Here is a 22,065-nt window from a genome sequence, read left to right on the forward strand (position 1 = left end):
TGAAAATGTTGAAGAAGGACAATCTATATGTTTATTTCAAAATTTAACAATTAACCAGGACTTCACAATTAACCATAGAAAAAATAAACAAATACATATTGAGCACATAATATGCTCAGTATAACTGATGTTATTTACTAAATGCATTCTTACAATAATTTAATTTTTCTCTTATCCTTCTAATAAGATATAACCACACACTATAGGATACTACAATTATCAAATTTCATATAGCATGTAATTTGATATTTGTATATTTTGAAATATCTTAAAAAGCTTGAGTCAACTAAAGATCTTCTAGTTTGTCTTGTATTAATTTCATTGTCCTGTGTTAACTTTAATCATTTAACACCCCCAAATAACATTAATAACAACAACATAATACCGAATTTCTCTAGTAGCAAAAACTTATACATCTCCACAAAGTGGTGTTCAAGAAGTATAAATTTGACATCCAGAATTATTTTGTAGGAGATATATATTATTTTTGCAGATGGCAAATAAAGTTAAATAAATTTTTAGGTAAGCAGTAAATTTTTAATAATGCTATGACAAGGTTGCATTTAATTTAAATACAATGTAAGTAAATTGAAGTAAATCCCAAAGTAGGACTACAAATTTTTAAAAAATCATACGCTAATCCTTCTGAAATGTTTACTTTACAATTAATTAAAGTAGTTGATTTCAAATACAGTGGAATTATGGGCTATAACCACATCAAACTTACTAGATGTGGCATTGCCAAGGGATCGTTAATGAAAATGATTCCACTTCTGGCCAGGAGATGGAGCTGTCATGTAAGATGCTGCCTTATATTTATTTATTTATTTTTTAAATTTAGCATGCTGCTTTCTAACAGACAGTGGGTACCACTGAGTATGTGTCAGAACAGAAAGCTAAGGCAGAAACAGAGAGGATGCTGCAGTCGTCCTTTCTTGTTTTTTCTCCTTCAGTGAGGATGGAACACGTGAGGTTTTACTTTCTGCTCTAGTGGGAATTCTGAATAACTGCGTTGGAGAATATTATATTTAACACATATGTGGATTCTGATCTATGATTTACAATTCCCTTTATTTCAGGTAAGCCAACATGATTCTATCTTTGACCTTTCAATTAATTGTTATTTATGTTAATGCTAACATTTAAAATGTGTGCTTTGTGAGCTTGGATTTGGATCTAAGAGATTCAAAAGCTGTAATTCTGGCTGTTCTGCATCTTTAAATCTTCCTCGACTGAAATGAGCTCTGACTCTGACATGCTGTATTTTAATATTTCTTTGGCTTTCTGGCCTTTAGTGTCTATCTGTGGCTATATTTGTATACCTTTTGAAGGTAAAGCTTTCAAAGTGGAGGATAGATCTTCCTTTCACAAGGCAAATACTGCTCCTTAATGGGGTGAACAAATTGTAGAAATGTAATGAAGCAGATTAACATGGCAGTGGCTTTGCCAAAGCCCAGGGCTGAGCCTTCTGATAGCAGCCTCCGAGGCACGCCAACATCCTGAGCCCAAAGGCCTTCTGAACAATTCCTGCCAGTAATGATGGTACAGATTATTTATGCTTTTTTCCCTTTTAGGAAAAATATGTAAGTCATTTCTCCCACATGAGTGGAAGATTTATGTAATGTGCTTAGTAGACTTGGAATGATGGTACAGACCCTGCCCCCTCCCTCCAGTATGGATGTGAGGAGTAAACTGAAAACAAATTAATTGCTGAGAAAATGAATTTTTCTTAGATTGTGGTGGATTTGTGATGATAGGACTGTGGCCATTTAAAATAGTTGATGTTGTATAAGATGCTCACATTTAAAATTATTTTTCATCATGTGACATTAGCTGTGCTAAAGAGTGGAATGACTCAGGAGCTGGAAATTGCATGCAACAGCCTTGCTTTTCCGCAGCTTCTCATGCTTTCCCCTAAATTCTCTTTTTATTATTATAAAATTTACAGAAGAAAGCAATATAGAAATCCTGTATTTAAAAGTCCCAACTGTCATTTAGATGAATTTATAATGAAATTTAAAAATTATTTTGGTAAGATTCTTTTTAAATATCTCATTCCTTCCTCTTTCGAAAGAGCAGCGTGTCTGTATGGATGTGTGTGGTGCCGGTGGTGGAGGTGGCAGGTGGAGGGTGCAGAAGGATGTTTCTCTTACTCATCATTTTTTCTGTAAACTGGTAGTTGTGCTGTGTCAGAGGTTGTGAAAGCTATGGAGAACGATTTTACAGAATGGTTCAAACCACCGAGAAAAAAAAATTCATTCTTTGACATTTGGGATCTATAAAGAGATTTAAGTTCCGTACGATTCTATATACATGAAAAAATTTTAGGAACACAGATTATTAACATTTATCTATCTCATTATTTAACTAAAAACACTTCTGGCTGAGAGATTAAGTGAAATTCCCAGAGCCACATAACTAGAATCAGAGGCAAGACTAGAACGCTGATTGACCGACAGTGTTCAATCTTTCATAGCAGTAACACAATTTACCTCTAGTGTGAACATATCCAAATGGCATATACCAGGTGTGCTGCTATTGACTCTGTGTATGTGTGTGTGTGTGTTTGTGTGTGTGTGTGTGTGTGTGTGTGTGTGTGTCTGGGCAAATTTTGTGCTCAATGGTATATTATATACAGTGTTCAATTTTCTCAGGGCTCTTGACAAGGCATCCAAGAAAACTAAAACAACTATGGAGAGTCTCTGTTTCTTAGTATTCTTCTTTCCCCATTCGATGAGGTATGTTATTCTACTCTACGCCCATGAATGACATGGATGGTCACATACTAGCTCCCAACTCTGTTCCTCCTACCTAATAGAACAGACTATAAATATGGTCGGCCGACCCCTACAAGAACATCCTCTCATGCGCTCGCCTTCCTTTGTTTTTAACCTCCTGTGCACAGGCTGCACCCTACTTCTTCAGTATCTTGAGGGGAAAAAAGAGATTAAAATGTGTCACTTTTACATACAACATTTACAGAGTACCACAGACCTACCAAGAACTGTCCATGGTACGGATTGAGATATAAACAAAGGTACATAGTTTATCTCATGGAGTTTAACATGGAAATGTGCATGTACAGATAGTACTATAGCTCAAAATATTATAAACATCAGAATGAAGAATGAAGAAGGGTGGGAAAGTGAATGGGACAGGTATATGAGCACCTGTCTGGTGCCAGGCACTGTGTACATCCTGAGATTCAGAATAAGCCAACAGTCACAATTTCTGTCCATGAGGAACTTAGAGCCCAGACAGAATGATGTTAAGGGGATATGATAGTTAAATTATATCTTCAAGAGTGAGTTGGGTATAATTAAATAAAAATATAAAGTTGTTCTTTCCAGGCACAAAGGTGAGGCAGGCAAATACAAAGAAATAGTGAACTATTGGACATTATATAGGGAAATTATAAAGAATGGTAAATAATCCAATCTGTTGAAGCGTGAGGGTGTTGTATGTCTTTCCCCTGGGGCAGCAAAAGTAAGAATAATGAATCTGGCTTTTGATGTTATGCTTTTACATACTAACACATACTCTCACATAGAGATGTTCTGGAAGAAGGTGAAAATTTTACATCCAAGTATCAGATTAGAAGGTAAAGCTGAATATATGGATGTATGAAGCTGTGGCAAGAATTAGGTCACACATAAATGAACATCAATAGGGAATAAAAGTGGAGTGAAGATGACTGGGATATAACTTTAAGAGTGGGTGGAGTAAAACAAGTTTAGAGAGGATATTAATTGATTGTAAAAAATAATGGGATAAATTAGAGTAATAACAGTGTCATAGGAGACAAAGCAGTTAAACTGACTACCAATAGCAAACCCATAAAGTGATTAATAAGAGAATAGGGTAGGAGCTGATGGACTTTATTATTATTAGGTCATGGATGGATTTTAAAAGAAGAGATTTAGTAGATTTGCATAGACTTGGGCTTGGACTGAGGACTAAATGGGAAACGAGAAAGCTGAAGAGTGATTTTAGATTTAAGACATTCATCAGTGAAAGGAAATAAAGATAACATTTTTTAATCTTGAGGGGTAAGGTTCGATTTTAGTTAGGGTTAGAGAAACCTCAGCCCCTTCACAGAGTAAGGATATAAAGTCAGTAGAGAGAAAGTGAAGAAAGAAGAAACAAAAAAATAAATAAAATTCCTACAGGAGACAAAACAGGGAAGGTTCAAGAATGTTTTTTTCTTTGAGACCAGAAGAAAGGGTAGGAGATGATATAAAGGAAAGCTAATGTAGCTCACTTTAGGTGCCCTGTTCTTGGAAATTAAATCCTTGTCTGTAAGATAAAATATCTCTTCTATTTAAACCAGTTGGTTCCTCAGAAAAGGCTATTTGTGGCATATGGACTTTCTGGAAGAAATAAGTAATCCTCAGTATCAAAACACTTTCTATCAGAGAATATTTTAGTCACATTAATTCTTGATTTGGCAACTAATAACATTGTTTCACAGTAAGCTTATTGTACCTGCTTCAGTTATCTGTTTCTTAGTCAGAATGACCTGTTTAAAAACAGGTTCTATTTTGAACATGCATAAGATTAGACCAACACATATCTATTATACGTATCTAGTTAGTTTGATTAGTAAGGGCTGGTTTGCCAGCATCTGCATTAAATATTCAAGCTCTTGCCTTTTCCTTCCTCCATTTCATAAGCACTTTCACAAGGGTGTGTGTAAAGAGAAAAGAAAGTCAATTTAATTACGTTTCCTTCCCTTAGGGCGAACTAACCTCCTTTATAAAGAAGTTCTTTCTTTCTCCCTTTCTAATGACAGTTCCAGAATCCTCTCACATCTTTCCTAGAGCCCATCTCTTCTAGGCATTCCATTGCAATCACATGCCATGGGACAGGAATGTGAAGCCTTGAAGAAGGCACAGGCATGATGAAGAATCCCATCCTTCACACTGAAGCCTCTGAAAGAGCTGCTTTCTCGGGTCAGATTAATCCAGTTCAGTTTAGAATTGCTTGGGTAGAGTATTACTTCCTTGTTTTAAGACCTGACTCTATTGAATTATACGGTGAGCCTGACAGGCCATAGTGAGAACAGAAGCAGACATTTAGGTGGCAGTACAGACACAGATGACTTCCCTTCCCTCAGGGCTGACCTTGGGCAACACTGTAAAGCAGATTTCACCCCTGCCCCTCCGTGTTCTTTTCTTCCCTCCTGTCTTCTTCTTTCAGGGGTCACCTTTAGATATGTTCCTAACTGCCCCATTCAGCTTCTAAGCTTTATAAATGAGAGTATCATAGTCTAGCCTCAAATTTGCAATTATTAAAATATTAAGACAGAATTAAATTTTGTGTTTGCTTTTATTCTTTTGTTATTAAAAAAAATTGGGGTTATTATTGCCAGCTGTGGAACTCTTAACCCTTATCCATTTCAGAACTTGATGTTTATTTGTCTCCATATTTTCTTGACCAGCAGCATGGGCAGTTTGGGGGGCACAGATGGGATAATTGATGATTTGAAATGGGAACACTAATTCAAGTTCAATTCCATTAACACCCATTGTCATGGACAATGCTTGGCAGTAGAGGTTCTGAGGAAAGTGCTAACTATGCAGCAGCAAACCTAGTGTTACCAAACTCAGGTTGGGCTGCTTGTCGCTGAAGAATCCAATACTGAGAGACAAGTATTGGGTAAAATGAAAGGTAACTATTGAGGAAACCATCAATCCTGGGGAGAAGGTGGACTCTTGTCTCAAAAACCAATTCCCCAAATCCCCAGGTTTTGCTCAGAGATTATATAGGGAAAACAGGAAAGGGTTACCTCCTGGGAAGGGGGTAATCTCTTATTTTTAGAGATGATTGTCTTGATCATGTGGTTCCAAGTAGCCATCATGTCTTGCTTGTGATCTGAGCCACAGATTTCTGGTCAGCTAGTCCTTCTGGTTCCAACCGGTCTGGGGTCTATGGGGTTGTGGTCAGCAAACAGTCAACTTCTTCCACCTGGTGGGGTTTTCAGTATCTGCAAAACAGCTCAAAGGACATGGCTCAGAATATTATCTCTAGCTCTTGAGGAAGAACTAAAGGTCCTTCCTTGACTTTGTTTAATGGCTAAACTGACATTATTTTGTCTTGCTTGACAGTTTTCCTTTCTTTCTGCATTTTCTTACTTCTCTGATTAAATTTATTCTTTGGCTGAAGTTTTTCTACAGACAAGAGGCAGGTGTAAGACATCATAAGCGGGGGTGGTGGTCTGTCCCGGGAAGGCCCCATAGGGTCCTGCACAGTTACACTAGGTCATCACTTCTCAACTCAGTGTACTTTCAAGGGATTGAATTCTATCTTTGGTTTGTTGTTAATTCCCTTTGAAAAATATTTATTTTATAATGTTGTAATTTTATAATAAGTCATAGGAAACACAAGGCAGGTCTTAGAATAATATTTTTCAGATTTCTGTTCTAAGCAAACATGCTAAAAGGTACACATCAAGATCTTCTAAAATTTCTATTGAAAAAAACTTTTCTAACAAAGTTCACATATACTTTTAATATCAACTTCATATCACTTTCAGACGCTTCCAATAGAAAAAAAGAAAGAAAAACCCACTACTTTTCCTATTTGTATCACCTTTTGCTCTATAAATTATTAATGCAATTTGCTCAGTGTGCTTTAAATACTGATGATGGTTACAAACAAGTTTATTTCAAAGGGAAACCAATTTGGAAAATAATTCAAGTGATTTTAATATAAATGTTGTATTTTAAAATACTGTGGATTTGGATTTTGCCGGTACCTACCTCACATGTCTTATGTCTAGAATACAAGTTTAACATGATTTTCTCTAATGTTTAAATATAACAAAGTAAGATTTTTGAAAAAAATTATTTGCTATGTTGGGAAAAGTTCTTGCTTTAGGATTCAAAAAAGAAGAAAGGTCATCGTTCCAATGAAGGCAACTTAGCTTTTAATCATCAAAATGTAATTTCATATTATACTGATTTTAAGAGCATTAGAATTTTATATACATTTCAATGATAATGATGAATACCATTAGCTATATAGTAGTGCCTACCGAAATATTATTTCTATGTAGGAAAAGATGACCTGCATCAAGAACATGAAGTGAAATCATATTAAAACTCAAAAGTAAAAGCTGTTCGCTTATCTCCCTATAATATTCACACATTAGTGTGTTCTCTGCCTTATTGCATTTGGGTTTAGAGAAATTCGAGTGGGTGGAAGCAGAGGTGGAGGTGACTTTGCAAATCAAAGGTATAAATTTTTCCTGGTGATATTACATTAAACTATAAACTAGGAATGTATCACAAATGATTAACAATTCCATAACAATGGATATTTAGGGTTATTACCACTTTTTTTTTTTTTTTTTTACTATTATAAAGAATGCTGCCCTGAACATCTGGATATATTTGTCTTTATCTACACATGAGTTTGTGTAGGTAGGTCAAACATCCTGTTTGACATTTCCGCCCCTTTGATCATATTGGGTTGGCCAAAAAGTTCATTTGGTTAGTGAATACATTGTTCAATAAAGTTCTTGGTGAAAACAAAAAATGTGTTTTTTATTTTTTCTTAAAACCGCATGAATTTTTTGGCCAACCCAATAGTCCAAATAGTCAGCAGTCCACATTTCCACCACCAACATTCTAATAGCTGTAATCTACTTTCTTTTACAGAAGGTAGACTCACTATAAAATTTTGAAGAAAAGTAAATGGATAAGTTCTAGCACTACAAGATGTTCCAGGCTCATCTTGTATATTCCCTGCCCTAGTCTTATAATCAGCCATATCTGTAAGGAGCACTGGTGCTTTTTATTGGAGGGTGGTATTGGAAACCAAGATCTGGGCACTGGGTGGATTCAACCTTTTTTACACAATTAGAGTAAACCGAAAATTGGAAAAACACCAAATGTTTTATAATAGAATTGTGGAAGTGGCTTCAAATTTCCTGGGAAGTTTGGTAATTCTTTTCATCTCTCTTTGATAAAGGCAATTTCCTATAATTTATATGTCTCCAGTGAATCACCTGCTCTCTTCCAGGCAAAGATCTAGAGACTGGAGATACAATGGAGAACTACACAATACTTCTGTCATCAAATTCCAGTTGAAAAAGAAAATAAATTATTTTAAAAAGTAAATGAACAAGGTAATTTCTGAGTAATAAATGCAATGAACAACAGTAAATAGAACAATATGAAAAAAGGACATGGTTGCAAGAGGGGAGGACAGTTAGCTTTGGCTGGTTAAGGAAGGCATCACTGAGGAGGTGGCATTTGAGTTGAAATAAATTTTCAGCCAGGAGAAGATCCAGGGCTGTGTGTTTCAAAGAGAAGTAATTGTGAGTGCAAATACCCTAAGGAAAGAGAGGTCAAACCTTATAGGAATTTGTAAATTATTATAAAGGTTTAATTATCATTTGAAGTGCAACTAGAAGCCATCAGTAGGATTTAAGTAGAAACTGACATAATCTGATTTGTGTTTTTAAATGATCATTCTGGCTCTTTGTGGAGAATGGATTATAGGGGAAACAGGAATGAAATTAGAGAAATCCTTAATGAGATAGTTTTCTCTCCAGGTGAGAGGCAATGCTGGTTTAGACTAGCTGGTAGCAGTGGTGATGGAGATGTATGAGCAGAGTTCACGGAATCTTGTGAATATACATAGTAAATCTGCCTCTGGGTGATGGAGCTAGAGATGAAAGAGCCAGGGTTAAATTTTTCTGTGGGATTTCAGTGAGAGTGGAAGAAGCCCTCAGGGGAAATCCCCATTTCATGAGCAGTCCCAAGTCGACAAAAGACTCAAGGACTCAAAATTTTAGTTTCTTAAAACTATCGATGCAGCACTAATTGCACCGTTTCAGTTTTTGAGTGTGGTTTCAGTGAAACTTCTACTGGACCACAGTGTCCATTTCTTCCTCCCATTAAATTTAAACTAATTTGAATTTTCCTTTACCAGAAAGCGAATATATGCTCATTAGAGTCCATTTAGAAAACACACATGAAAAAACTAAAGGACATATAATTTATTCCTACATTTTATACCATAAATATTTTTATTAGTTACTTGGTTAGTTCTTTTATAAACATGTGCTCATGCTGTACTCCCTTTTTTAAAAACTGCTTTTTGTTTTCTTTGTTCTCATATGCAGTCATTTTTATGCCTGCATATTATTCTATCATATGACAACACCAAATTTTCTTTAGCAAAAATCCTGTTGTTGAGCACTTGGATTTTTTCAATATTCCATTGTGACAAATATTTCAACAAGCAGTATGTAAGCTAAAATTTTATATACATTTTTATTGTGCTCTTATGACAAATTTCTAGATCTTGAATTGCTTGATTAAATGATATGCACATTTTCAAGGTTCTATATGTGTAATTGCCACATAGAAAATTTGTGTGATTTACATTTTCCATAAGCTTTGCATACAAATGCCAATTTCTTTGTAAGCATGCTAATACTGGGTTGAAGCATTAATTTTTTTCAAATTTGGTAGTTGAAAATATAATGCCTTTGCTAAATTGAGAGTGAAGTTAAAAATTTTGCCTGATTTTTTAAAAAATGAGACTTTGTGTCTTTCTTTTATGAATTGTTTTCTCATATCTGTCACCCAGTTTGTCTCTCTTTTTTTTTTTTTTTGGCCGTACCACATGGCTTGTGGGATTTTAGTTACCCAGCCAGGGATTGAACCCGGGCCCTTGGCAGTGAGAGTGCGAAGTCCTAACCACTGGACTGCCAGGGAATTCCTGTCCAGTTTTTCTTATTGTGATGATATTTACTGATTTATATGAGGATTTTTAATGTGTTTTAAATACACCATTTAAAAACAAATTCTCTATCATAGCAATTGTTTTCCAATTCATAGTGCCTTTTATTTATTTATTTTTATTGGGGTATAGTTGCTTTACAATGTTGTGTTAGTTTCTGCTGTACAACGAAGTGAATCAGCTGTATACATATATCTCCTCTCTCTTGGACCTCCCTCCCACCGCCACCTCCCCATCCCACCCTTCTAGGTCATCACAGAGCACCAAGCTGAGGTCCCTGCGCTATACAGCAGGTTCCCACTAGCTATCTGTTTTACACATGGTAGTGTATATATGTCAGTCCCAATCTTCCAGTTCATTCTCCTTTCCCCCATGTCCACATGTCCATTCTCTACGTCTGCATCTCTATTTGTGCCCTGCCAATAGCTTCATCTGTACCATTTTTTCTAGATTCCACATATATGCGTTAATATACAGTATTTGTTTTTCTCTTTCTGGCTTACTTCACTCTGTATGACAGACTCTAGGTCCATCCACATCTCTATAAATGACCCAATTTCATTCCTTTTTATGGCTGAGTACTATTCCATTGTATTTATGTACCACACCTTTATCCATTCATCTGTCGATGGACATTTAGGTTGCTTCCATGCCCTGGCTATTGTAAATAGTGCTGCAATGAACATTGTGGTACATGTATCATTTTGAATTATGGTTTTTCTCAGGGTATATGCCCAGTAGTGGGATTGCTGGGTCATAAGGTAGTTCTATTTTTAGTTTTTTAAAGGGCATCCATACTGTTCTGCATAGTGGCTGTATCAATTTACAGTCCCACCAACAGTGCAAGAGGGTTCCCTTTTCTCCACACCCTCTCCAGCCCTTATTGTTTGTAGATTTTTTGATGGCCATTCTGACCGGTGTGAGGTGATACCTCATTGTAGTTTTGATTTGCATTTCTCTAATAGTGATGTTGAGCATCTTTTCCTGTACCTCTTGGCCATCTGTATGTCTTCTTTGGACAAATGTCTATTTAGGTCTTCTGCCCATTTTTTAATTGGGTCCTTGTTTGTTTGTTTGTTTTTGATATTGAGCTGCATGAGCTCCTTGTATATTTTGGAGATTAATCCTTTGTCAGTTGCTTCATTTGCAAATATTTTCTCCCATTCTGAGGGTTGTCTTTTTGTCTTGTTTATGGTTTTCTTTGCTGTGCAGAAGCTTTTAAGTTTAATTAGGTCCCATCTGTTTATGGTTGTTTTTGTTTTCATTACGCTATGAGGTAGATCAAAAAAGAGCTTACTGTGATTTATGTCAAAGAGTGTTCTTCCTATGTTTTCCTCTAAGAGTTTTATAGTATCTAGTCTTACATTTAGGTCTTTAATCCATTTGGAGCTTATTTTTGTGTATGGTGTTAGGGAGTGTTCTAATTTCATTCTTTTACATGTAGCTGTCCAGTTTTCCCAGCACCACTTACTGAAGAGACTGTCTTTTCTCCATTGTATATTCTTGCCTCCTTTGCCATAGATTAGGTGACCATAGATGCGTGGGTTTATCTCTGGGCTTTCTATCCTGTACCATGGATCTATATTTCTGTTTTTGTGCCAGTACCATACTGTCTTGACTACTGCAGCTGTGTAGTATAGTCTGAAGTCAGGGAGCCTGATTCCTCCAGCTCCATTTTTCTTTCTCAAGATTGCATTGGCTATTCGGGGTCTTTTGTGTTTCCATACAAATTGTGAAATTTTTTGTTCTAGTTCTGGGGAAAATGCCATTGGTAGTTTGACAGGGATTGCATTGAATCTGTAGGTTGCTTTGGGTAGTATAGTCATTTTCACAATGTTGATTCTTCCGATCAATGAACATGGTGTATCTCTCCATCTGTTTTGTATAATCTTTGATTTCTTTCATCAGTGTCTTATAGTTTTTTGCATACAGGTCTTTTGTCTCCTTAGGTAGGTTTATTCCTAGGTATTTTATTCTTTTTGTTGCAGTGGTAAATGGGATTGTTTCCTTAATTTCTCTTTCTGATCTTTCACTGTTAGTGTGTAGGAATGCAAGAGATTCCTGTGCATTAATTTTGTATCCTGCAACTTTACCAAATTCATTGGTTAGCTCTAGTAGTTTTCTGGTAGCATCTTTAGGATTCTCTATGTACAGTATCATGTCATCTGCAAACAGTGACAGTTTTACTTCTTTTCCAATTTGGATTCCTTTTATTTCTTTTTCTTCTCTGATTGCTATGGCTAGGACTTCCAAAACCATGTTGAATGATAGTAGTGAAGGTGGGCATCCTTGTTTTATTCCTGATCTTAGAGGAAATGCTTTCAGTTTTTCACCATTGAGAATGTTTGCTGTGAGTTTGTTGTATATGGCCTTTATTATGTTGAGGTAGGTTCCCTCTATGCCTACTTTCTGGAGAGTTTTTATGATAAATGGCTGTTGAATTTTGTCAAAAGCTTTTTCTGCGTCTTTTGAGATGATCATATGGTTTTTCTTCTTTAATTTGTTAATATGGTGTATCACATTGATTGATTTGTGTATATTGAAGAATCCTTGCATCCCTGAGATAAATCCCACTTGATCATGGTGTATGATCCTTTTAATGTGTTGTTGGATTCTGTTTGCTAGTATTTTGTTGAGGATTTTTGCGTCTGATGGGTCTGTAATTTTCTTTTTTTGTGATTTCTTTGTCTGGTTTTGGTATCAGGGTGATGGTGGCCTCGTAGAATGAGCCTTGGAAGTGTTCCTTCCTCTGCAATTTTTTGGAAGAGTTTGAGAAGGATAGGTGTTAGTTCTTCTCTAAATGTTTGATAGAATTCACCTGTGAAGCCATCTGGTCCTGGGCTTTTGTTTGTTGGAAGATTTTTCATCACAGTTTCAATTGCATTACTTGATAGGTCTCGTTATATTTTCTATTTCTTCCTGGTTCAGTCTTGGAAGGTTGTACCTTTTTAAGAATTTGTCCATTTCTTCCAGGTTGTCCTTTTTATTGGCATATAGCTGCTTGTAGTAGTCTCTTATGATCCTTTGTATTTCTGCAGTGCCAGTTGTAATTTCTCCTTTTCATTTGTAATTTCATTGATTTGAATCCTTTCCCTTTTTTTCTTGATGAGTCTGGCTAAAGGTTTATCAATTTTGTTTATCTTCTCAAAGAACCAGCTTTTAGTTTCATTGATTTTTGCTATAGTAATTTTCATTTCTATTTCATTTATTTCTCCTCTGATTTTTATGATTTATTTCCTTCTAAATTTGGATTTGGTTTGTTCTTCTTTCTCTATTTGCTTAATGTGTAAGTTTAGGTTATTTATTTGAGAATTTTCTTGTTTCTTGAGGTATGATTGAATTGCTATAAAATTCCCTCTTTGCACTGATTTTGCTGCATCCCATAGGTTTTGGGTCATCGTGTTTTAGTTGTCATTTATTTCTATGTATTTTTTGATTTCCTCTTTGATTTTTTCAGTAATATTTTGGTTATTTAGTAGCATATTGTTTAGCCTCCATGTGTGTGTTTTTTACAGCTTTCTTCCTGTAATTGATTTCTAATCTCATAGCATTGTGGCTGGAAAAGATGCTTGATATGATGTCAGTTTTCCTAAATTTATCGAGTCTTGATTTGTGACCCCATGTGTGATCTATAATAGAGAATATTCCGTATGTACTTGAGAAGAAAGTGTGTTCTGCTGCTTTCAGGTGGAATGTCCTATAAATTAAGTCTATCTATCTGGTGTATTGTGTCATTTAAAGCTGTGTTTCCTTATTTATTTTCTGTCTGGATGATCTGTCCACTGGTGTAAGTGGGGTGTTAAAGCCTCCCACTATTATTGTGTTACTATCAATTTCCCCTTTTATGGCTGTTAGCATTCACCTTATGTATTGAGGTGCTCCTATGTTGGATGCATAAATATTTATAATTGTTATATCTTCTTCTAGCATTGATCCCTTGATCATTATGTAGTGTCCCTCCTTGTCTCTTGCAACAGTCTTTATTTTAAAGTCTGGTTTATCTGATATGAGTATCGCTACTCCAGCTTTCTTTTGATTTCCATTTGCATGGAATATCTTTTTCCATCCCCTCACTTTCAGTATCTATGTGTCTCTAGGTCTGAAGTGGGTCTCTTGTAGACAGCATATATATGGGTCTTCTTTTTGTATCCTTTCAACCAGTCTGTGCCTTTTGGTTGGAGCATTTAATCCATTTACATTTAAGGTAATTATCAATATGTATGTTACTATCACCATTTTCTTTATTGTTTTGGGTTTGTTATTGTAGGTCTTTTCCTTCTCTTGTGTTTCCTGCTGAGAGAAGTTCGTTTATCGTTTGTTGTAAAGCTGGTTTGGTGGTGCTGAATTCTCTTAGCTTTTGCTTGTCTGTAAAGCTTTTGATTTCTCTATTGAATCTGAATGAAATCCTTGCTAGGTAGAGTAATCTTGGTTATAGGTTTTCCCCTTTCATTACGTTAAATATATCCTGCCACTCGCTTCTGGCCTGTGGAGTTTCTGCTGAAAAATCAGCTGATAACCTTATGGGGATTCCCTTGTATGTTATTTTTTGCTTTTCCCTTGATGCTTTTAATATTTTTTCTTTGAATTTATTTTTTGTTAGTTTGATTAATATGTGTCTTTGCATGTTTCTCCTTGGGTTTATCCTGTATGGGACTCTGCACTTCCTGGACTTGGGTGGCTATTTCCTTTTCCATGTTAGGGAAGTTTTCGTCTATAATCTCTTCAAATATTTTCTCAGACCCTTTCTTTTTCTCTTCTTCTTCTGGGACCCCTATAATTTGAATGTTGGTGTGTTTAGTGTTGTCCCAGAGGTCTCTGTGACTGTCCTCATTTCTTTTCATTCTTTTTTTTTATTCTGCTCTGTGGCAGTTATTTCCCCATTCTGTCTTCCAGCTCACTTATTCGTTCTTCTGCCTCAGTTTTTCTGCTATTGATTCCTTTTAGTGTATTTTTCATTTCAGTTATTGTGTTGTTCATCACTGTTTGTGTGTTCTTTAGTTCTTCTAGATCCTTGTTAAACATTTCTTGTATTTTGTCTGTCCATGCCTCCATTCTCTTTCTGAGATTTTGGATCATCTTTACTGTCATTACTCTGCATTCTTTTTCAGGTAGGTTGCCTATTTCCTCTTCATATATTTAGTCTTGTAGGTTTTTATCTTGCTCCTTCACCTGTAACATATTTTTTTGTCATCTAATTTTTTTGGTGGGTGGGGCTGTGTTCCTGTCTTGCTGGTTGTTTGGCCTGAGGCATCCAGCACTGGAGTTTGCAGGCAGTTGGGTGAAGCCAGGTCATGGTGCTGAGATGAGGACCTGGTCTCACAGGGATTCCTCCCTTCCCCTGAGGTGTCCGAGGTCCCCCACCAGCACCTCGTAGGTGCCCTAGTTGTGAGGAGATGTGAACTCCATGTCCTCCTACTCTGCCATCTTGACTCCGCCCCTCTGTAGTGTCTTTTAATATTTTATATATGCAGAAGTTATACATATGCTTTATTTATATATGTTTTATATATATACTTACTTATATTACACATTATTTATATATGTGTAAAATTTTGATGCTCTCCCATAGTTGAATAACAGATAGACTACTCATCTGAAGGTTATATAAATATTCAGCGTTTTAAGTGTTTTTTTTTTTTAAGTTTCAGCTTATCTAGTGTCTTATGACAGTACATAGTGTGAGCTAGGGATCCAACTTTTTGTTCTTGCGTAATCTTTATATTTTTCTTTCAGTTTTATTGAGATATAATTGACTTACAGCACAGTATAAGTTTAAGGTGTACAGCATAATGATTTGACTTACATACATCATTCAGTGATTACCACAGTAAGTTTAAAGAACCTCTATCATCTGATATAGATACAAAATTTAAAAATAGAAATAAAGTTTTTTCCTTGGGATTAAAATTCTTAGAATTTACCTTCTTAACAACTTTAATCTATAAGGTACATCTGTGTTAATTATATTTATCAGGTTGTACATCACACCTCTAGTACTTATTTATCTTATAACTGGAAGTTCGTACCTTTTGACTACTTTATCCAATTTCCCTTCCCTCCACCACCTGCCTCTGGTAACCACAAATCTGATCTCTTTTTCTCTGAGTTTTTTTGTTTGTTGTTTTGGTTGGTTTTGAAGTATAATTGACCTAGAACACTATTTTCGTTCCTGGTACACAGCATAGTGATTTGTTATTTGTGTATATTTCAGAATGATCACCATGATAAGTCTAGTTACCATCTGTCACCATACAAAGATATTACATAATTATTGACTATATTCCCCATGCTGTACGTTTCATACCTGTGACTCATTTATTTTGTAACTGAAAGTTTATACCTCTTAATCTCCCTTGCCTATTTCTCTCTTCCCCCCCAGCCCCTCTGGCAACCACCTGTTTGTTTTCTGTATCTATGACTCTGTTTCTGTTTAATTATGTTTGTTCAGTTGTTTTGTTTTTAAGATTTCACATATAAATGAAATCATACAGTATTTGTCTTTCTCTGTCTGACTTATTTCACTAAACATAAACCCCTCTAGGTCCATCCATGTTGTTGCAAATGACAAGATTTCATTCTTTATATGGCTTAGTAATATATATGTATATATATATATGGCACATATTCTTTATCCATTCATCTATTGAGTGAAACCTAGGTTGCTTCCATATTTTGGCTATTGTGAATAATGCTGTAGTGAACATAGAGGTGCACATATCTTTTCAAGTTAGTGTTTTTGTTTTCTTTGGATAGATTCCCAGGAATAAAATTGCTGGATCATATGGTAGTTTTATTTTTAGTTATTTGAGGAACCTCCGTACTGTTTGCTATAGAGGCTATACCAATTTAGATTCTCACCAATGGTGCACAAGTGTTCCCTTTTCTTCACATCCTCACCAACACTTGTTATTTGTTGTCTTTTTGATAATAGCCCATCTGATAGGTATGAGATGACATCTTGTTTTGGCTTTGATTTGTATTTTCCTGTTGATTAGTGATGTTGAGCATCTTTTCATGTGCCTGTTGGCCATCTGTATGTCTTCTTTGGAAAAATGTCTATTCAGGTCCTCTGTCCACTTTTTAATTGGGTAGTTTGGGTTTTTTTGATGTTTAGTTGTAAGAGTTCTTTGTATATTTTGATATTAACCTCCTACTGAATGTGTCATTTGCAAATATCTTCTTTCATTCAGTAAGTAGCCTTTTCATTTTGTTGATAGTTTTCTTCACTGTGCAACAGCTTTTTAGTCTTATGTTATGTCTCATTTGTTTATTTTTGCTTTTGTTTCCCTTGCCAGAGGAGACATACCCCCCCCAAATATTGCTAAGACTGATGTCAAAGAATATACTATGTTTTCTTGTAAAAGTTTTATGGTTTCAAGTCCTCCATTTAAGTCTTTAATCCATTTTGAGTTTGTTTTCATATATGGTGTGTGAAAGTAGTTCAGTTTTATTCCTTTGCAGGTAGCTGTCCAGTTTTCACAACACCAGGTTTTGAAGAGATTGTCTTTTCCCCCATTGTATATTCTTGTCTTCTTTATCATAGACTAATTGCTCATATAAGTGTAGGTTCATTCCTGGACTCTGTATTCTGTTCTATTGATCTATGTGTCTGTTTTTCTGCCAGTACCATACTGTTTTGATGATCGTAGCTTTGTAGTATAGTTTGAAAACAGGGCACATGATAGTTCCAGTTTTGTTCTTCTTTCTCAGGAATGTTTTGACTATTTGGGGTCTTTTGTGTTTCCTACAAAGTTTAGAGTTATTTTTTCTAGTTCTGTTAAAAATAACATTGGTATTTTGAAAAGGATTTCATTGAATCAATAGGTCACCTTTGGGTAGTATGGTCATTTTAACAATATTAATTTTTTCAATCCATGAGCATGGTATATCTTTCCAACTGTTTGTGCTGTCTTCAGTTTCTTTCATCAGTATTGAATAGTTTTCTGAGTACAGGTCTTTTACCTCCTTAGTTTTATTTCTAGGTGTTTTATTCTTTTTGATGTGATCGTAAATGGGATTGTTTTCTTAATTTCTTTTTCTGATACTTTGTTGTTAGTGTATAGAAACACAACAGACTTCTGTGTATTAATTTTTTTTAAAATTTATTTATTTATTTTTGGCTGTGTTGGGTCTTCGTTTCTGTACGAGGGCTTTCTCTAGTTGGGGCAAGCGGGGGCCACTCCTCATCGCAGTGCACGGGCCTCTCACTATCGCGGCCTCTCCTGTTGTGGAGCACAGGCTCCAGATGCGCAGGCTCAGTAGTTGTGGCCCACGGGCCCAGCCACTCTGCGGCATGTTGGATCCTCCCAGACCAGGGCTCGAACCTATGTCCCCTGCACTGGCAGGCAGACTCCCAACCACTGTGCCACCAGGGAAGCCCCTGTGTATTAATTTTGTATCCTGCAGCTTTACTAAATTTATTACTGAATTCCAGTAGTTTTTTGGTGACATCTTTAGGATTTTCTATGTATAGTATTATGTCATCTGCAAGCAGTGATAGTTTTACCTTTTCCTTTCCAATTAGGAGTCCATTTATTTTTTTCCTGTCCAATTGCTGTGGCTAGTGGTGAAAGTGGGCATCCTTGTCTTTTTCCTGATGTCAGAGGGAAATGCTTTCAACTTTTCATCCTTGAGTATGATGTTAGTTGGGGACTAGTCATATATGGTCCTTATTATGTTGAGATATTTTCCCTCTATACTTACTTTGTTGAAAGATTTTATCACGGATGTTGAATTTTGTGAAAAGCTTTTTCTGCATCTATTGAGATGATCATATTATCTTTAGTCTCATTTGTTAATTTGGTGTATGACAATGATTGATTTGTGGATATTGGACCATCTCTGCATCCCTGGGATAAATCCCACTTGATATGGTGTATGGGGATCCTACTTTTTAAATTAATGATTAGTCAGTAGTTCCATGACAATCTTTTCCAGTAAGATAACTTATATCTTTATTTTAAAAAGCCATTGTTATTATATGTTAGTTTTAATATCTAGTCTTGAGCCTTGTCATGGGCATTTGATTCCATATCAATGACTAATTTATTTAATTTTACTTAAATATGAAACTTTACAACATATTTTAATATATAATGAGAATGGGTCCCCTGTTATACTTTTTTTTCTCAAAATAGTCTTTGTAAGAAATCATCTTTTATATTATTATATTAATAAAGATTATAAAGTTTACTAGTACCCAGTGTTAGTAAGAGTGCAGAGAAAATGAGCACTTTTTGGAAGAAAACTTGACAGTATTTACCAACATTTAAAAGATGCTTATCTTTTGATCCAACATTTCTACTTCTAAGAATTGGTTTTATAGATAGCCTCACACATGGTATTCATTACAGCAATGTTTGTAAAAAGCAAAACCTGGGGATGACCTAAATATCCATTAAGAGGAACACATTTAATCAGTTGTAGTGCAACTATATAATTATTCCATAGATATTAAAAATAATTTTAGACTTTCATATACTGATATGGAAAAATGGTTAAGACTGTAAAGTGAATGATCAATATTGTGCAGTGAAAAAAGCAGGTTTCATAACAATATGTATGGCATTATCTCATCTGTGGAAAAAAAAGAAAGGAAAAGAAAAGGGTTGTAATTTCATATATATAGGTATATATTTAGAACTATTTTGGATGACTATACAAGGTATTTTTTACAGTGGTTATTTTGAGGGAAGACTTGTATGGGAAAATTGGTATGTAGGATATTTATTTTTACTTTATTTTCCTTTATTCAGTTTGCATTTTTAATAGTAATCATGCATTTCTTTTGTAGGTTAAAAATACAAATAAAATATTCTTCACTGTTTGCATCTGACAAGGAGATAATATTTCACCTTTGATGTATAAATGTTACAATTTATACAAAAGTATTTTTCATTGTGCCTCCGTACTGACTGGATATAGATTAATAGTGTTTATCCTAAGTGAGGTTCTTCAGAGGTTTTTATTTTGTGTATGCTTTATTCTTTCTCTCTCTTTTTAGCATCATAAATCTATTCAAAACTAAAAGCCAAAACAGGATAAAATATTGATTCAAAATATTTCTACATGTGGATATACATCTTCTTAGGAGTTTGCACAAGTATATAATCCTTTGAAAATAGGAAGTTAGCTCCATCCTCACTGGCACTCTCTCCAGCGTGACCTCTGCCTAAAATCTTGGTAATTTCAGTTTGCCTACAGATAGCCTTTCAACACATTATCTAGATGCAAACCTAATTACCAACTTAGGTCTCTAAGCTTCTTAAATTCCTTTCCTCCAATGGTTGTGTTCTTTACCCTTCCTCAGGGCCTCACCACTGTGGTTTTATTTTAGATCTCTTCTTTGCCAGTATCTATGACCTGCCTATAATCTCTACTGCATGCATCCTGTACCATTTATCTTTCTGGCTTGTTTCATCTTTAACCCCAGCTTGAACAATCCTTTAACCCAACCGGGACCCCAACTCATTGATCTTATCACACTTTCACTGTTCACTTATTTAATGTCCTCTTTCCTTTTATTAAATCGATTAAATTCCATGGTCATTCATAATAATCACTCCTTACATACACACGTAACAAACTCCCCCTCCCTCTTTTTATAATTATCTGGCAAAATCCCCATCCTATTTATATCCAACTCTCCCCTTACTCCATGCTGCACCCATGTAGCTGGATACAAGCACCCACTTCAAGGGGGCCCTTGATGCTGCCTAGCAATCTTACCACAATTCCCTGGACCACTCACTGTCCCAGTTTCCCGGACTTGGATTTCATACCCTCTCTTCTCTCCTCAAACCACCAATACTTCCTACTTCATCTTCACTCTCAGTTGACAACGTCTTTTTTCCTACATTACTAAGAAATTTGAAACAATCAGAAGATATTTTTTCCTTCAAGACTTTCATCACTAAATGCACCTCCCTACCAAGTTCTGCACCCACATACTCTGACTTCCCACCTGTTCCCTTAAATCAGCTATTCCTGCTTCTACCTAAGATAATCCCTGCATCTGTGCACTAGATCCTATTCCTTCTTACACTATGCAAGGGCATCACTTCAGCAATTTTTTTCTCTCTCCCCTACACCAGTAATTTTAGCTCCTTACTATATCATCATGCAAGCATTTCATTATTGCTCCTATACTAAAAATTTTTTTCTTCATCAACTACTTCTCTATTTCTGTCCTCCCCTTTGCAAAAATACTTATCAAAAGTGTTTCTGAATTCTGTGTCCATTTTTCTTCTTCCATTCCCTTCTAAATCCACTTTAGTCAAGTTTTCACTCTCACCATTTTACCAAAACAATTCTTGATAGGAATCCAATAACCATCACCTTGCCCAATAGTCCATTCTCAGTCTTTGTCTTAGTTGGTCACATCGCAGTATTAGACACAGTGCATAACTGCATTCCCCTTGATACACTTCTTTCCCTTGGATTCCAGGACAGCACATGATCTTGGTTCTTCCCGTCTCATTGTTCACTCCTCCACATCACTTTGCTTTTTACTCTGCCTTTCCAAAGTTCATTATTTGCGAGTATCCCTGATTCAGTCACTGATTCTCTCTTTTTCTCTATCTTCATCACTTTCTTGTGATTCATTGAGTCCCACAGCTTTAAACGCTATGTAAATAATCATAACTTCCAAATGTTTACCTCCAGTTTTCTGCTGAACTAAAAACTTATGTGTCCCACTGCATATTTGACATATAGATTTGGATATTTCATGGATATCTCAAAGTTAACATGCCCTAAACTACGTTTCTGAGCTTCCCTCTCCTTGACCAACCTGCTCTACTGCCAGCCTTCCCTATCTTGCTTCTTAGGGAGGTAACGCCAGTCTTACTTATCCTCAGGTTAAAAACTTTAGGGTTACCTTTGAGTATTCTCTTTCTCGCATATCCCATATCCAGTCCCTAAGGAATTCCTGTTAATTTCATCTTCAGAATATATCCAGAGACTGACTACATCCTGGCATCTCCACTGCTACTACCCTGGTCCAAGCCATCACCATATCTCTCCTGGATTTCTGTCTTACTTTCTTCAAACTGGACTTTTTTTTTTTTTAAGATTTTTATTTTTATTTTTTATTTTATTTAATTTTTTTTTTTACATCTTTATTGGAGTATAATTGCTTTACAATGTTGTTTTAGTTTCTGCTGTATAGCAAAGTGAGTCAGCTCTATGTATACATATATCCCCATATCCCCTCCCTCTTGCATCTCCCTCCCACCTTCCCTATCCCACCCCTCTAGGTGGTCACAAAGCACCGAGCTGATATCCCTGTGCTATGCGACTGCTTCCCAC

The 22,065-nt window shown here is 35.7% G+C and overlaps 1 protein-coding gene across 1 annotated transcript in view; it reads left to right on the top strand.

Annotated features, from left to right (window-relative positions):
* The first annotated feature begins 878 nt into the window (after positions 1-878).
* The window catches only part of LOC103019313 (sodium channel protein type 2 subunit alpha), a 150,178-nt gene continuing 128,991 nt past the window's right edge, over positions 879-22,065 (top strand). The window contains exon 1 of the mRNA XM_057550729.1: positions 879-1,079. The gene's annotated coding sequence lies outside the window, so the exon portion shown is untranslated. The remainder of the gene's footprint in view (positions 1,080-22,065) is intronic.

This window comes from Balaenoptera acutorostrata, chromosome 8 (genome assembly GCF_949987535.1).
Source record: "Balaenoptera acutorostrata chromosome 8, mBalAcu1.1, whole genome shotgun sequence".
Classification (NCBI taxonomy): Eukaryota; Metazoa; Chordata; class Mammalia; order Artiodactyla; family Balaenopteridae; genus Balaenoptera; species Balaenoptera acutorostrata.